This window comes from Microtus oregoni, unplaced genomic scaffold (assembly GCF_018167655.1).
Source record: "Microtus oregoni isolate MIOR12 unplaced genomic scaffold, Mior012 000022F_ref0000154, whole genome shotgun sequence".
NCBI classification, from domain to species: Eukaryota; Metazoa; Chordata; class Mammalia; order Rodentia; family Cricetidae; genus Microtus; species Microtus oregoni.
In genome coordinates, this window is record NW_024543081.1 from 10,671,172 (window position 1) to 10,687,729 (window position 16,558).

The 16,558-nt window shown below is 52.9% G+C and overlaps 1 protein-coding gene across 4 annotated transcripts in view; it reads left to right on the forward strand.

The window, feature by feature from the left end:
• The first annotated feature begins 3,773 nt into the window (after nt 1–3,773).
• The window catches only part of Tcf20 (transcription factor 20), a 104,582-nt gene continuing 91,797 nt past the window's right edge, over nt 3,774–16,558 (forward strand). For 3 of the 4 annotated variants that reach the window (XM_041671753.1, XM_041671751.1, XM_041671754.1), the window contains exon 1: nt 15,830–16,143. The gene's annotated coding sequence lies outside the window, so the exon portion shown is untranslated. Of the gene's footprint in view, nt 3,867–15,829; nt 16,144–16,558 lie in introns of those variants that run through there. The other variant, XM_041671752.1, reaches the window with a different exon arrangement.

The following is a 16,558-nucleotide window of genomic DNA, read 5'->3' on the forward strand; positions in this document are numbered from 1 at the left end:
CCAGGCTTTGCAGGAGGACTGATTTTAGTGAGCTCTAAAGCAGCTGGGTACAGTGGCGCTGCATTCATTGTTGACATCTCACTGTTTGGAACAGCAGGAGTTCAGATAAGCACTGCTTGCTTATCTGCTTGAATGCATGCATGCATGTGCAATCTGATGGATGGGTGCATGCATGTGTGATGTGATGGAAGGGTGTATGCATGCCAAATGGGATGGATGGGTGCATGCACTCCTGTGATGGTTTGGACAGATGCAGGCATGCATACATGCATGATGGGATGGACAGGATAGATAGGTGCATACATGCACGATGATTTAGATTGATGCATGCATGCATGATAGACTGGATGGGTGCACATGTGCAATGGAATGGATGAGTATATGGATGCCTGATGGCATAGATTCGTGCATAGAGGATGGGGTGGATGAGTGCATGCATGATGATTTAGAATGGCGCATGCATGCACGAATGGATGCATTATGGAATAGTTATATGACTAGAGGATGGGGTGGAAGGGTGCATGCATGCAGGATGGGTGTGTGCATACAGCATGGAACGGATGGATGCACATTCTGATGAGAAGCAGTAGAGTGCATTGGTTAAAAACAGTAGCGGAATTAGCTTCGAGTGGAATTCTGCCTCTGTTCTTTATTAACTGTGTGAGTTGGGGTAATATAGTTCAGTCATCTGGGCCTCAGTTTGCTCATCTGTATAATGGTTGGAAAGATGATTCTAGCATCCTTCTCATCTCCGTTCTTGTTTCTGTGACGTTGGCCTTGATCATCAACAGGATGGAAGCTTGGTACTCTCCAGATCTTCCAGTTCAGCCACCATAATACCCCAAATCCACATCTCCAAAATAAATGAGGTTGGGTCTGTCCATCCAAGTGTGCCTGGGAGTTGCCACCTTAGAAATGAGCTTCGCATTTTGGGTTGGGTGTCCCCACCAAGTCCATGCGTTTGCTCCCTTCTCCCTGGGCAGGGTGTTCTGACTCAGTTTGCTCCCTTTCTTCAGGAAGCCTTTCCTGGTGCTGTTTCCTTCGTTTCCCTTGTCTGTGTTTCTGCTTCTGCTTGTGGCCTCACTTCACTCATGCTGACTCAAGGAGCTCTTAGTTGCATACGTCTGGAGGACGACAGAGCCTCCACGATAGTTGCAGTTCTGCTCAGTGCTAGCCGTGTGTCTGTAGACATTTTGTTTGTATTTCTTGTCAGAAACCATAGTCTCAGGAAAGCAGAGGTCTGCTTCAAGAAAGGGAAGGCAAGGTGTGGTCCAGTTATGTGGGAGCCCAGTCTGTGTCCCTCTGATGCCACACCCTTTCCAAGGCCTCTCTGCAGACTACTTTGTTGGCCCTGATCAGATAAAGTAGTGGAGGCAGCGAACCTTGAACGTTGATCGGCTCCAGCGCTGTTTGAACCTTCTGAACACTTTGCATCCCTTATCTCATGCTATCTTACAACCTTAAAAGGGAAGCTCTCGTCTTCCTCCCATTTTACAGGTGGAGCCTTGTGTGGCTTAGAGAAATTAAGTAACTTGCCTTAGATCTCACAGGAAGGAAGTAGAGAAGCCAAAGTTTAAAGCCAGTCTGATGTAGGTGCCTGCCAAATTGAATTCTCCAATCCTTGATTTTAGCTGCCCTTGCCTAGGTCCCTCTGTGTATATTTTTCTTTCTTTCTTTTTTTGGGACAGGGTCTCACTATGTAGCTGGTCTGGAATTCCATATGTAGACTCAAACTTACAGAGATCCACCTGCTTCTGTCTCTGTAGTGCTGGGATTAAAGATATGGACCACCATGCCTGCCCAGTGTGTATTTATTAAGTGTCCACTGTTTGCAGGTACTTTGACAGTGATCAGAGAATAAAACCAATCTGTGTCCTTGGCTGAATTTGAAGCCCCATTGGGGTAGAACAGGCGGCTGAATAGGCAGGGAGGGTCAGCCCTCCCTGAGACCCTCCAGTGGACACTACTGTTATCGTTCCCATCTTCACATAGGAGGAAATGGATTTAGAGGAGCCAAGTGGCTCATCTGTGGTCACAGTGAGTTGGGGTGCTAAGATAGGAACCTGAGCAGTCTGCCTCAAAGTCCCTGTCCCACTACTTTTTGCTGCCTTCTGGGATGTAGTTCAGGAAACCGTGGAGAAGTAGCAGCATCTAGGTTGGTCTTGAGGACAGGCTTCCCTGTGGAAGTGTTACCTAAGTCAGGATCCTTGAGTGACAAAGGAAGGGCTGGCAGTGGGGAGAGAGGGTGTTCCAGGCACAGAAAACAGCAAGTGCAAAGGGCCAGGGGCAGAGATCCTAATCAATCCATAACTGTGTTCTAGGTTTCCGTGTTGGCCTTGCAAACACATCCTTTCTGAGCGTCCGGTTTACCTGGAAGCTTACCCCATGCCTGCTATGGATTCTACACCAAGTCAGGCCTAAAGACAGACCATGCATGCCCTTGGTAGAGGAAGGGCTGGTACAAAAAGAGTGGTGGCAACACTTGTCCCAGGATTGGGAAATGTCAGGAGTGGAAGTACTTTTTAGATGATAAGTAGAGAATAATTGAGGCTTGGGGCCTAGCACACAGTAGGCTCTCAGCAAGCATCGAAGAAGCTCAGATGCGTGTGTCTGTGGAAACTGACGGAGCAGGCAACCCCAACGCCTTGTGGCCCAGGGTCGGGAACTGTTTTGCAGTTGGTAGATTGGGCCTGCAGGGTTTTATTGGGCCTGCTGCCAGAAGGGAGCAGCAGTAGACATTTGGACAGGGGAGGCCTCAACAGGCTAAGCCTAAGCAGGTTTGGTTTGATGTGGCTATGGTTTCCTGTACCTGGACCTAGACTCCTGGGGCTGCTTTCTGGGCCTTGGTTTCCCTTTCTGAATATAAAGATGGGTACTTACGTCTCAGGTATTGTCATAGAGGGACTGAGGGACTGTGAAGTCCTCAGGACCAGGCTAGGGGTTTACTTGCTTAGCACTCTTACTTTGACACTGAGGGACAGAGTTACAGTTCCAGGTCAGACTTCCTTCTGCTGTCACCCCTGATGGAGGGCGTGGAACTGCTCTGACCTGCCACTGAAGCCACTGTGTGTGTGTGTGTTGTTCTAGGTATGCCCCCAGTGGCCTTGCCCAGCTGCTCTCCAGCCGCTGTGCCAGCCTTACCTCCTTAGTGACTCCTGGTGCCAAGTATAGCCATCTTCTTGCTCTGCAGCCTCAGGAAGGCTCTTCCCCCTCTGAGCTCACCGGGTATCATGGAGTCCTCTTTGGCCTTTATGATCACTATCCAAGGTGCAGGTGCCAATTCATAGCACAGTAGGTATGTGAGTGGGCACTCTTACCCTTGACCCTTGCTCTAAGCTTTGATTTCCCCATCTGCGGTGGGCATTGGCCCCTTTTAAGCCATCCACTCTGGGCCCAATTATAAATAGACACATAATCACCCCTATCTAGAGAAATAAAACGTATTCTTTAGAGATGAGCCACATGCCCCTCCCCTTACCTCCCCCCCCCCAACGTTGGCAAGCGCTCTCCGCGGTTGAGGGCGATGGAGGGATCTGGTACTCCTCTCCCTCCTCTATCCACCCATCCCTCCTCCCTGCTGCTCCTACATCTCCACCCTGCAGAGGTGTGATCCAGCAGGGGCCGTGATGTCAGAGGCTCAGCTGATGTCACCGCCCCGGCCCTGTGACTTCACTTGCTTGCTTGGGCAGGAGGAGCTGTGAAGAGATTGAGATTGAGAGGAGAAACTGCCCCCTTTCCTTTTTCTTCTCGGTTTCTCGCTTTCCCTTCCTCCCTGCCTCCGCGGGGGGTTGTTTTCCTGTCGGCCTGTGTGCTGTGGGCTGTCAGGGGGTCTGGGGCAAGTGCCAGGGGAGGATGCAGCTGCAAAGGTAATGGCATGCGCGGGGCCTCTCCCACGGTCGCGAAAGTTTGCTCTGGCGTGTGAGGCGTGCCCGCTGGGCGTTGCGCCGCGCCGGCCTCAGGTTCCCCGGGGGCGTGCAGGGGCCAGCGGGCCAGGGACAGGCCAGGCAGGGGCCTCCTGGGCGGCCTTCACTGCCTTGTCCCCATCAAAGGCCGCAGCTGCTCGAGTGGCGGCTGCAGCTTTGAAACTGCCATGAAGAGCTATGGAGGGAGGGGAGCGCGGGGGATGCTCAGAGCAGTGCCCAGGAGGGCGGCTGCGAGAGGAGGGGTGGCCGGGGCTGCTGGCCGAGTGCAGCCGCAGCAGCAGGGGCGTGAAGGGCAAGGCCTCAGGTCAGGGTCTCAGGGGCCAGATCCTTGTTACTGCCCCAGTCCCCTCTGGTCTAGCTGCCCTCTGTGGCTGGGACCGGGCAGTGAGGTGCAGAAGCTTTAGGAGGAGGCAGGGGCTGGCTCCCCCCCCTCCCTTATTTCCTGACATATTCTTTTACCTCCAGCAGGCCATTTGTCAGTGGTAATGCGGGACAAAGGAGGGGGCAGTGGGTGGTCTGCTGCGAGTTGGGCGATGAGCACAGAGCACAGGCCGAAGAGAAACGCCAACAATTAGGAGGCAGATCCAGAGCTTTGCTCATTCAGTCTGTCGAGGGAGCCGTCATTTTGTGTTAGCGTGTGTGTCTGAGGTGGGAGGAGGCAGAGAGGGGAGAATGACAGGAGAAGGATTATGACATTGTGTTGTCTCTGTTTGTGGTAAATGCAAATTTGGCACCAGTGGTTTCCTGGGAAAAGCAGAGGCAAGTGACCCAGGCCAAGGCCTTGGCCCAGACCCACCAAGCGAGCCTGTGGGCGGCGGTTAGGGATTTTATTTGTTCCTGCCTTTTTTTTTTTTTTTTCTATCTGGCGTGTGCTTCTTCCATTTCTTTTACAGTGAAGAGCTGGAGATAGACAGGCCGGCATGGCGGGAGGAGAGGAGTCCCCTCTTCCCTGGTTTTCCAGTACCTCCTTATTCTGTAGGAGGCTCAGGCACCTTTCCTGCCTCCAAGTCTTTGCCCCGGGCATCTTCTTTTCTCTTAGGTCCCCTGCCCCCAGGCCAGAGACACACTTTGTTCCTCCTTTAGCCTGGGTGACCTGAGGTCTCTGAAGGCTGCTTCTGCCCACAGCTGCTTTCAGAAAGTGACCGGAGACAGCCCTGGACCATACTGTGATGGGACTGTGACCTCTCCATGCCCACCCCTGGCTGTAGTACTAGCCTGGCCTGCCAGGGTGTGTTGGCAAAATATCCTAGGACCTTGACTTTTTCACTAGGCCCTTGGGGGCAGGGAGTGTGAGTCTTCTTTAGGCCAGGAGGCAGCCACAGCTCAGGGTTCTAGGCTGCCACAGGGTTCAGCAGGTATGGTGACAGGGACACAGGGGGTCATTCTGCTTGGAGCGTGCTCTTAGGGAATGCATTGGAGTGGGTTTTACAAAGGGCTAGGCTGTGCTCATGTTCCACTGGGGGAGAGTTCTGGGCTGAGACTAAGCCAAGAATCCTTTATATTGGAGGGTCAGGGAAATGGAGCCAGAAGCTCAGCTTGCCACAGTCTCAACTTCTTGCTGTGACCCTTCTAGTTCTGCTTCCTCTAGAGTTGATTCTACCCTGGACCTTCTTAGTTCCTTTTTACCTGGTGGAGTCCTCTGGACTCAGTTTCTCCTCCAGGGCTTGGGCTTTGTTCCTTCTTACAGCTCTGACCACACTGGTGGCCTGCCCCAGTCCTCTGGGTGCAGAGCCTGGGTGGGGGCCTTGAGCACAGGGACTTTTAGGGGACCCTTGTATAATCCTGACATCTACCCAGAGCTGGGCGTGGAGACTTGTGCCTGGAGCTCGAGGTAGCAGAGTAACTTAGAGATCCCTAATGAAGTAGGACTACCAAGATGCAACAGCTAACCCTAATTCTGTACTGGACAGTTTGTTAGGCCCAGTTTGTTTGGCAAAGCTACCCAGAGGAGAACTTTCCCAATGGAGCTTCGGATGCCAAGACTGCGGCTTTGGTTATGAGGGAAGAACTGACTGTAAGCTGGGCAACAGGAGCTGAAGAACAGCTGCCATCTTGTGTGTCCTAGGGATTGGCCACTCTGATGTCCTGCAGTGTTTTGGTGTTCCGTGGAACTGTGTCATGTCAGATGGAAAAGGAAAGGGGGTGCAGATGGATTCTCTCCTAAGACCATTCCAGGCTGTAGGCTCAAGAGCATTCTAGCCAGAAATGCTCAGAGCACCAGGCTAGCTTGCTTTACCTTGCTTAGGTCCACAGATGGCCTGTTCACTCACAGCAGGCATGGAAACCCCTTCCTCCAGCCACCCCCACGTAGACTGAACCCTGAACCCCGAACCCCGCTGTAACAGTAGCTCCCTGGTCCTTTGTTACTTTAACCCAAGCTCTAGCTGTGTGACCTTGAGCAAGCCTTAGAGCTGCAGCTTTAAGAGGCAGTGGCCTGGGAGCAGTGATCTCTTTCTGTTGATCCGCTACAGGGATTAAGATGGCAGGTACAGAGTGGGTGCAGCTGTGGCAGCTGTGGCTATTAGAGGTGCAAGAAAATCAAAAACAAATTGACAAAATCCACCTTTTCACCTTGTTAGTCTCAACAGGGCAACCAAGAGAGGCTTCAGAGGGAAGGTGGCTTCTTAGGGTTTTGAAGGATAGGTAGGAGTCTGCCAGGCTAAGGCAGAAGAGAATGTACCTGGCGAAGGGAAGGAAGGGAGCTAGCAGAGCTTCCACGGGGTGAGAGGCACCTGTTTTTTTCACAGTGGGACAGGGTCTGGAGGCAGGGCAAGCTGGACCTGTTGGCAGGCTGGGCATAAATATGTCATTGAAACATGCCCTTAAGATATGTTTATATCTTAGACCACTCTCAAGAATCATGCTAGCTTCTGCCAGGTCAGGCCTGTCAGGCTGCCTTGGGTTGCGGGGATTTGTGATGGTTCCACACTTTACCTTAAAGATGGGTTTAACTTTTTTTAGTTTCCATTCCTCTTCTTTTTCCCATTGAGAATCAAACCCAGGGTCCTGCGCTGCATTCATGGGCCAGATAGTCCAAATTCTGAGCTGGAGGCAACATTGCTGAGGGAAATGATTGGGAGAATTTGGAGGCAGGTTCCTGGAGCTGCATCTCCAGACTGGACCCTGGGGTGACATAAAGGCTGGGTTGCTACTTTCCAGCCGAAGTGGTAGCACAGAAGGTGGCTAAAGGCTCAAGGCCATGCTGCTTGGATTTAGTCTCTGTGTCGCGTTCTGACAGGTCCCCTGCCTTGAATCTTGGTGTCCTGGGGTAGTAGTGGTACCCACGTCACAGGGCTGTGATGAAGGTTACAGGATTTAGTTCTCTCTTAGAGAGCCGATCTCTCGAGGGTAGGGGGAGCTTGCTGTTGGCTTGAAGAGAGGACAGACCAAAGTCCCAGCACCTGGATACTATGCGTCAGTTGCATAATTCCTCCTAAGCTCAATTTCTGTAGCTATAAAATGGGCGTGATTATCATGCTGGGTGCTAAGAGTTCTTACTATAAACTGGGTGAGGCACTGTCTTGTCGCCTACTTTGAATGGTTTCTGCCTGCCCTGTGCTCTGCTAGGGAAGGTGGAGGTACAGGTAGCCCAGAGCAGAAAGTGCAGGGGAAAAGCTCTAGAGACTTGGCATTTTCTCGGTGAGGCTGGCCAGTGTCCCTGGTTACTGAGGGCAAGATAGGGAAGTAGACTGCTGGAGTGTGAGGTCTGAAGATCAGTGGGGGCAAGGGCCCACCCACCTCTGCACCTGAGCCCTTGGTTGGACACATGGCAGAGCCACTGATACACTGAGGGGCCCTGAGCTTGGCAGGCCACCATCCTGAAGCTCGGCTTCCCTTCCTGTGGAGGAGAACTAAGGCCTGCTTAGGTTTCCTGCTTCTCCGAAGGGCTCTAGTTTTCCTGTTGCTGATTTTCTTGGATGGTTTCCATGTAGGCTGTGCCTTGGGCAGGATCATCTGCCCACTGGTTTTTCCAGAAAGAATGGTTTTCCCTCTCATTCTGCAGGCAGCCTGCAGATGGGCAACCTCTGCCTGGCTTGCCTACTGCTACTCCCTACTAGGCGAGGGGAGGGGCCACGGGTGGAGCAAGGGAGCAGCATCAGGAGACCCTTGGCATGTGCCACATGCCGAGTACATCTAGGTATGGGGACTGAGGTTTGGGAGCTGGCCGCAGCTGGCACTGCCATGCAGCATCCCAGAGATCATGAACACTCCCCCTCCTGCCAGCACAAGCTTTAGAACCAGCCACTTGGCTCCCCTGAGTCGGTGCTGGGTAGTTGTAGCATCTTACTTCCCCCGAACAGCCACTGGTGGAGATGCATGTGAGGAAGCCCTCTGCAGTGAGCAATAATAATCTCCCTGGGATGAAAAAACTGAAGGCCCGAGAGCATAGGGATGTCATCGAAGGTTCTTAGACCCATTTGCCTACCAAAAGGGAGGAGAGGCAGATTATAATGCTGGGAGTCCAGAGACCACTGACAGGAGGATCAGGAGACACGAAACTTGGTATGAGGTTGCTACCATGCAAGCAAGTCTGCTATCGCTTGCTGCAGGGATATGCTGACATCGGGTGTGTGGGAAGTAGGGGTGCTTCACAAGACTGTGGCTTTTCAGGAACACTCGCACCCTCCTCCCAGGGTACACATTCACACACATGGGGTTGTTTTAAGTGCACTACAAGGGTTCAAATCCTGTCTCAGTCATTTGCTAGCTTGCTACCTCAGGCTATGTATTAACTGCCTTTTGTCTGTTTCTACCTGTCAGTGGGAACCAGAATTGGACCTGGCTCACAGCACTGTTGTGAGAATGCTGGGGGTTAGTACAGGCAATACACTCAGCATGGAGGCTCCTACGTGTGGAAGCTGCAGGCACATTTTCCTTTGTTATTTCAAGTCAGCTCAGATGCCTCTGTTAGCTCAGTGTTAACTGAGTACCTGCAGCCTGCCAGGCCCAAGCCTCTCTCTGTCTCAGCTAAGCGGCCAGCCTTGGAGCCTGGGAGCTGAGCATGTGGTTCTGATGCAGAGAGGTAGAGCTTCCGAGAATCGGTGTGCTGGCTCCCACTGCTGGTGTGACTGACATCCTGATGAAATATGTCAGTTGGAAACAGTTGTGAAAGAAATGCCTAGAAAGTCTGTCAGCCTTACAGGACCACCACAGGGAGTCTGAACTTAGGTCAGGGCTGTCATAACTTTCCAGGGGTCCTCCTTTCCAGGGCCTCAGTTTCCTCATTTGAAATCAGGGCAGTAAGCAACCTCACATTAGAGGTCGACTTTGTGGGATTGCTTCTGTGGACTGTGTTGTAAGCAGCTGTGACATTTTTGTTTGTGGTCCTTTGTATGATGACCCCAGGTAGATCCTGTGCAGTCCCTATGCAGATACTGGGCATGGCCATCAAAACATGTTCTGCTCTCAAGGGCTTCTGGAGTTCTGGCTTCATTGAAATCTTTGTACTCTGTAACTAACTTGCAGAGAATGAGGAAGACCCCTCAGGCAGCCTTGTTCCCTACAGGGGATATGTGGTCACCTAGGTCACGCAAATGGAGGTTTCTGGACAGTTCCTCGTTCTGGGCCCTGGGTTAGTGAATGGGGCTGAAATTAGACGGATCAGAAGTCAATATTGCCCTTGAGCTCAGCCCAAGAGAAAGGATGTGAAAAATTACCCACAGCGGTCAGAGACACGGATGGGAATACTTAAACAGGGCTTCAGCTTCTAAGAGGCTCAGCCACAGGGCAGCTAGAAAGGTGGATTAGAGGTGAGCATTGGCCAATGCCCTCTATTAAGAATCTGTGACTCAACTGGGCGGTGGTGGCGGTGGTTCACGCCTTTAATCCCAGCACTTTGGAGGCAGAGGCAGGCGGATCTCCATGAATTTGGAGGCCAGCCTGGTCTACAAGAGCTAGTTCCAGGACAGGCTCCAAAGCTACAGAGAAACCCTGTCTCGAAAAAACAAACAAACAAACAAACAAACAAGACTCCTGACTCCTTTCCTTGGGATAAAGTCCCAAAGCCAGTGACCTGAACCTTCCTGCAGCTGCACCTCCACTTTCTCCTTTGACTTGAACTGTACTGCCTCCTCCCCTCTTTCTGCTCTCTTTGCTTCCTCCTGCCTCAGGGCCTTTGTCCTGCAGCACTTCTCCCCGGAACTCATCCAGCCACAACATGAAGCCCCAGGCGACCACAAACGTCAAGACAACAAGGACCCTTTATTCCGTGCTTGGCGTGTGATAAAGACTCAATCAGCGTTGAGTGAATGGTTGAGGTGGAGCTTTGTGAAGGAGGCAGCATTTGACTCAGACCCAAAAAAGCAAGAGGAGCAGGCACCTCTGCCTCTGGGGATAGGCCAGCATAGGACTGGGACACAACTTGTTTGGTTTGGCAGAGACAATGAAACAAGGGAGTGGAGGTTGGCAAACTGAGCTAAGCCACGAGAGGGCTTTGTATCCAGGAGAGTTGGACTTGGGAAGCCACTCAGCAGCCACCGCTTACCGTGGAGCCAGGAAAAGTGCTCATGGGACTGCAATAAGTTGGCGGAAGGGATGAAAGCGCCTCACAGAAAAGAGGCTGGAGTCGAGGCTGACTGTGAGTTGGAGAATTCATGGCTCCTACTACTTTCTGTTCCCAAGGCATTACACACATGCTCTGGCATTTGTCCTTGAGAGCTATCTGGGAGGTGGAGAAGCAGGGCAGCTTTTCTGGAAGACAGTTGGCTTGGTGGCAGGGCAGCCATTCCCAAGTCACTGGAATGGGAACCTCAGTGTCGCCATTTCTGAGCTCTGCACCCTTACACCTGGATCCTAGTACAACATGGTATGACTGACCCAGGGTGGGACATGAGCCGCTCTTATGTCCAGTGTAAAAGCCCTGGGATCCTCTTACAAGGTAGCCACTGTGGTCACGAGTGAGACTTTGACCTGAAGGACTTGAGGGCAGCTATTGGGTCTAACCACTTAGTAGCTGTGCACGTTTGAGCATCTTTGTAGGGGGCCATGGACTGGGGCGATGCTCTGGCCTTGGGAAAGCTGAGGTTAAATGACACATACAGAGTCGCGAGTCCGAGGAACAGTGTGGCTCGGGAAGCAGTGGCCATTATCATGGCTGTGTTCCCCCCCCCCCCCCCCCCCACCGTTTGCATTCTTAGCAGGAAACTTAGGTTTTAGGCTTAAAAATGAAGAGCATGTCAACAAAACAGGATGGAACAAAGTCTTTTCCCAGCATGCCTCAGCATGTGGCATTGCCTTCCTGTGGCGCCCAGACAATGATGTGGCTAAAAGTCTTGAGCTCTCAAGCAGAAATAATCCCAATGGAAAGGAACCTCCCATTGTTACTGCATGATGAAGCGGTGCAGGGGCTTGGCAGCCCTTCTTGTCTGGGTCTGTGTTTTAGCTCAGACCCTGCCTAACTGCTGGGCCTCGGTTTCCTTACTTGCAAAAGGAAGAACACTATCCACTTCATAGTTCTGCTGTGAGGGTTAAGTGAGTTAATGCTTAGATTGTGCTTCCGTTAGTACTGTAGCCAGATCATTCAGCTTTAACTCCGTAGCGCTCTGAGTGACTTAGTCAAGAGCTCTGAAGCCAGGAGGCTTGGGTACCAGTGCCCGGTCTGCTTTTTGCTGGCTGCCTGACTTGGAACTTGTCACTCACCTCTCTGTGTGCTTACTTTCTGCTCAGTATCTCGAAGGTGGCGAGTGGATGCCTTACAGGCTTTTACTGAGGAGTAAGAAGCATCGCCCAGGAAAGGGACCCCATTCCCAGGAGGCAGGAAGAACGCTTGCTCCCTATGGCTCAAATCCTAATTTATAGATAAAGAAGTTGAGACGCTAAGTCCTTAGATGATTTGCTGAAGAACATACACACTGGTGAGACCGGTCCCCAGTTCTGTGTCTTGGGTTGGTACGGCATGCCAGTGCTGCCCAGGAAGAGGTCAGCCCAAATGTACAGCAAATTCCAAGCTGGGTGGAAAGCTAATGTCTCCTGCCACCTGTCAGGGTCCTCCTTGTTCATCTGTGGGAAAATGGATGCTGCTGGGTGTGAGTTCCCCAGACTGCCCCCGAGCTCTCAGCACACCGGTGGGAGAAGCTGCTGCTGAGTCCTTTGTTCTCTATGGTGTCTTTCCCTGGTCACCTGTAGACTGGCCTACCAGCTGTCTGCCCCTCTTTCCGGTAGAAGCTGGATAATTAGAAGTACAGTCTCTGGGGGTCTGGGACCAAATTCCAGCTCTGCCTCTTTTGAGATGAATGACTTAGAACAAGCTACTGAAATTCCCTGCATCTCAGAGGGTGCATTTGTAAATGACCTAGAGGGTATGACATCACTATCAACCTCATGAGGTTGTTTCAAACGTTAATTAGGATGATAAAAGGAAGTCTGCCCAGTACCCGGTATGTCTCGTAATAATTGATAGGAAATTTTTGTGGCCATATTGCCTTTTCTTGCATAGGGTGCCAGACACCAAAGGGAGGTAGAAATGTCCAATAACCAGTATAGACATACTCACAACCCAGTGGGACCAGTGGGAACCATAACTTTGATCTTGGAGGGCAGAGTGGAGGGGCAGGCTGGTGAGCAGAGGCCACTCTGAGACTGTAAGAGTCACAGTCACGTCAAACCCTTCACAAGGTACAGGGCTCTGCAGCCCCCACTCCAGTCTCACCTCGTTCTATGACTCTGGGCAGAGGTCTCTTGTGCACAGCAGCAGCAGTAGGTCTGTCTATCTATAGTTTGGGCATCCCTATCCCCAGCCTTAGTCTTCCTTCACCTTGCCTGAGAAAGAACTGTTCATGGCTTAGAGCCGCAAAGACCTGCACGTGCTTCCATGAGGGTATGCCCAAAGCATCAAGCTGTGCCTGTTTGCCTGTACACGGTCAGAATCTCCACCCTTTGCCTGGGGAAGTTACCTGCCTTGGGACAGGCACGGCAAGATGTGTGTGTGTGGGGGTTTCCCTTTGTTAACAACAGACTGTAAGCTGCCTCCTGGAAGTCTAGAGGTCATGCCCCAGGCTTATAAGCAAGGATTCCAGGCTTCCCTCTTGGTGTTGCTAGCAGGTGGCCTCTCCCAAGAGGAAGGAGAGTAGGGGCCTGTTGAAGGAGAAAGGTAAGGGCTGTTTGGGTGCTCAAGAAAGTTAGCTAGTGCTGGGAAGGACACTAGCCTGCAGCTGAAGGCAGACACCCTGGCTCAGTTCTCACAAGTCACTGATCTGCCACCAAGCAGGGCCAGTCTCCTCAATCAATCCATGCTGACAGATGGTAGCAGAATCAATGACCTAGAGGCAGAAGGCTCCATTTGTAATCCCAGAGTGGCCCAGGTTTCTAGAGAAGGGCCGAGGGGTTTGTAATAAAAGGAGTGACACAGGGTTTCCAAAAGCCGTCTCTGAGTCAGAGGAGGAGAGAAAGGATTAATTTTGCCTCTGGAACTGATACACAGTGACTCTGCTCAGTAAGTATTTTGAAGGGGACTGGGTTAAGAGAGATGGGGGAAAAAAGGACCAGCTGCTCATTTACTCTGCTTTCCTTAAAAGACAACAAAGTTGAGAAGGAAAACAAAGATGGATACATTTGAGATGAGGGACACAATAGTGTCAGGGCTGTGATCCCAGCACTCCAGAGGCTGAGGCGGGAGGAGAATTACAACTTGAGGCCAGCCTGGGCTACATAGTGAGACCCTGTCTCAAGGTAAAACAAAATTACTACCCCTATGGGGTGTTGAGTTGTAGGACTTTGGGGGCAGTAAATGAATTTATCTGAGCTTCATCTGCTCAGTTGCTGTATTGGCCTCAAATTTACAGTGATTCTCTTATTTCAGCCTCCTGGGAGCTGGGATTACAGGTGTGCACCACCATACCTTGAGGTGTAGCTGGAGTTAATTGTGTCTGGGACTGCAAGGGTTCTTTAGGCAGCAGCTATCTTTTGCCCACAATACCTGTAAGTGAGGTGTAACATTAAGGGCTCAGGTCTGGCACTCAGAGAGGTGAAATGATTTGTCCACAGCCACACACAACACAAGAATACTACTACTAATTGTCTGCTGGTCATGATTCACTGAATGCTTTCCCTTCGCGGGACAGCCCACAAAGGAACATGGTAGGTCACCAGGGACTGAAAGGGCCCCCGGTAGACCTGGCTACAGAACCTGCAAGTTTCCATACAGTGGTCACTTGCACAGTATTCTGTTAAGTAGGGAGGAGGTTACCTCAGGAAAGGAGGCAGGAACTGAGCCCAGGGTCTCCATTCTTTTCCTAGTGAGATCTGCTGTATTTTGTTCCTGCTTCCTTACTCACTTGAGACAAAGCAAAACCTAGGAAGAAGGGAGCTTCATGAACTGACTCAAGAAGCTGGGGATGCCCTCAACACTTAGTCTCCAAAGAACATGTCTATATTCTCCAGTTTTTTTTTTTTTTTTTACAGAACACTTTGGGTCTGTTGAGAATCCCTTCCACCTTTCTGCCATCCTGATGCGAGCTGAAGCCAGGCTTTGGTCTCCTAAAAGCTTTAGTGTCTGAGAATTTGAAAATGAAACTGAGAGAACAATGGGAACAGCCAGAGGGCAGGGCCTAGCGGCCTATTCAGCTCAGCTGCAGAAGGGCTTGGCACTTTGCCTGGAGTGCAAGAGGTGTGGGGGAATCAAATCCCCAGGAATCGTCCTGACCTGCATTGGAATCAGCCCCCACTTGGTGAGATGGGACAGAAGCCAGGAGAAATCATTGCCTTCACCATGTCCTCCTTCCAGGGGCCCCAGAACCACTCAGGCCCTGCCTGGGATCCCCAGACCCTCTGTGGGTGGCCTGAGGCAAGTGCTAGGTGGAATGAAGGTGAAAGGGCAAAAGTCAAGCCTCAGGGAGCTGTAGACCCCAGATATATAAAACCAGGTCCCTAGATCACAATTGATTCCCATCAGCCTCCATCTTAAACTCAAAGCACGTTTTGGATCCCAATTTACTCTCAACTTGGGTTGCTTTAGGAGGAGAAGCCATATACTCTCCCAACATCTAGGCCAGATGCAGGCTTAATTTAGAATCAGTAGTTTTAGGAACACCTAATTCAAACTCTGCTCCTTCCTCTTCAGTCGATGGGAAACTGAGGTCCAAAGTGGAGAGGTCTCTGGTCTGCCATCCTTGCTGGTCTCACTTTGCATAGCAGGGACTGGGCGCATGGCACTGCAGTCTACAGGACAGTGGTTCTACATGAGATTTTCTTAAGGAAAAAGCAAGTTAGCCCTTTGCTCTGTACAGACATTAGGGATACAAGGGAAGGCAGGTTAGGTAGGGCCTGAGGCACAGCCCCAGAGTTAACTTCAGTTCTGGTCCTGCCATCCAGGAGTGCAGACTCTAAGTGCCACTGCAAACTACTGGCATGGACGTATCTATTTTAAATTTTTGTTAGGCTGGCTTCCTTCCTTTCATAATGGAGGGTACTGAGTTTCAGAGACTTGAGTTGTTCATTCAGGAAAAGCCATTAGGCACCATGCGCAGAGACAGCAGGCATACACTCCAGGCTGGCGTGGCGGGACCCAGCTGGGCCCGGTGGACGTGAGCAAAGCAGGAGCTATCCTGATGACCGCTCAACTAAGTATATTATCTTGTCGTGGGTTTCTGCGCCTGCTGAAGGCGTGACTCCAGCTTTGGAAATCCCAGTGGAAGGTTCTGTGCCACCAACTCCCCAGAAAGTTGTCTTGAGGGTACCCCATGAGGTAGTCTCAAGCGCAGGGCTGGAGGCAGCGCTAGGTGCGTGGTCCTGGACCGCAGAGTAGGGTCTCCTTGCTGCGCCTCTCGACGCTGCCGCACGCGGGTGGGCACGCGCGCCACCCCGCCCCCGACCCCGCCCCCTCCGCGCGCCCCGCCCCGCCGCGCGCCCTCCCGCCCGCCCGCGCGCCGGGGCCCGGAGCCGCCTCATTGGTTGCACGCCGTCACCTGACGCTCTGTTATTTCCTGTGTGTTGGGAGAATGGAGAGAAAAAACCCGGAGCCGAGCCGCCTTCGGCCCCAGCGAGGCGGCCACGGCCTCAGCCGGGGGAGTCCTCCCTGAAGCGCGCCGGAGCGGGGAGTAATCGAGCGAGCGCGCGGGCCGGAGCGAGCCTCTAGGGGCCGCGGCCCCGGCCCGCCCCGCCGTCGGCCTGGGCGTCCGCGCTGGAGGCGGTAGAGGCGCCCCCACCCCCACCCCGCGCCGCGCCGCCGCCCCCTCCCCTCCCAGTGCCGGCGGAGGCTGAGGGACGGGTCGGGGGGCTCCTGCAGGTAACCGCCGCCCGGCCGGAGGAAAGGGACGGCCTGAGGGGCCCGGGGCCGGGCCGCGCCGCGCGCCCTGGCGGCTGGGAGCACAGGTCGTGGCCCGGCCCGCCCTGCGAGTGTTGAGCCTCGGGAGTCGCTGAGGGGGTTAAGGGGACCGGTGTGGGCTGCTGAGAGGGCCAACGGCCCGATCGGGCATCCAGGCTGAAGGGGGCCGGGAGTGCTCGGGCTGCGTGCGCAGATACCTGCTCATTGCGGCCTGGGGTGCAGAGGGGTCCGCGTTCCTGGCAGCCCCGCGGGGACCGGCGTTGCTGGCCTCTTGGCTGCGGGCTGGAGGCGAGGCCGGCGCGATGGAGGGCCGGGCTTGGAGCGGGTCGGGGAGGGGCCGCGCGAACACCTGAGGCCATGTGGATGCGGCTGCCGG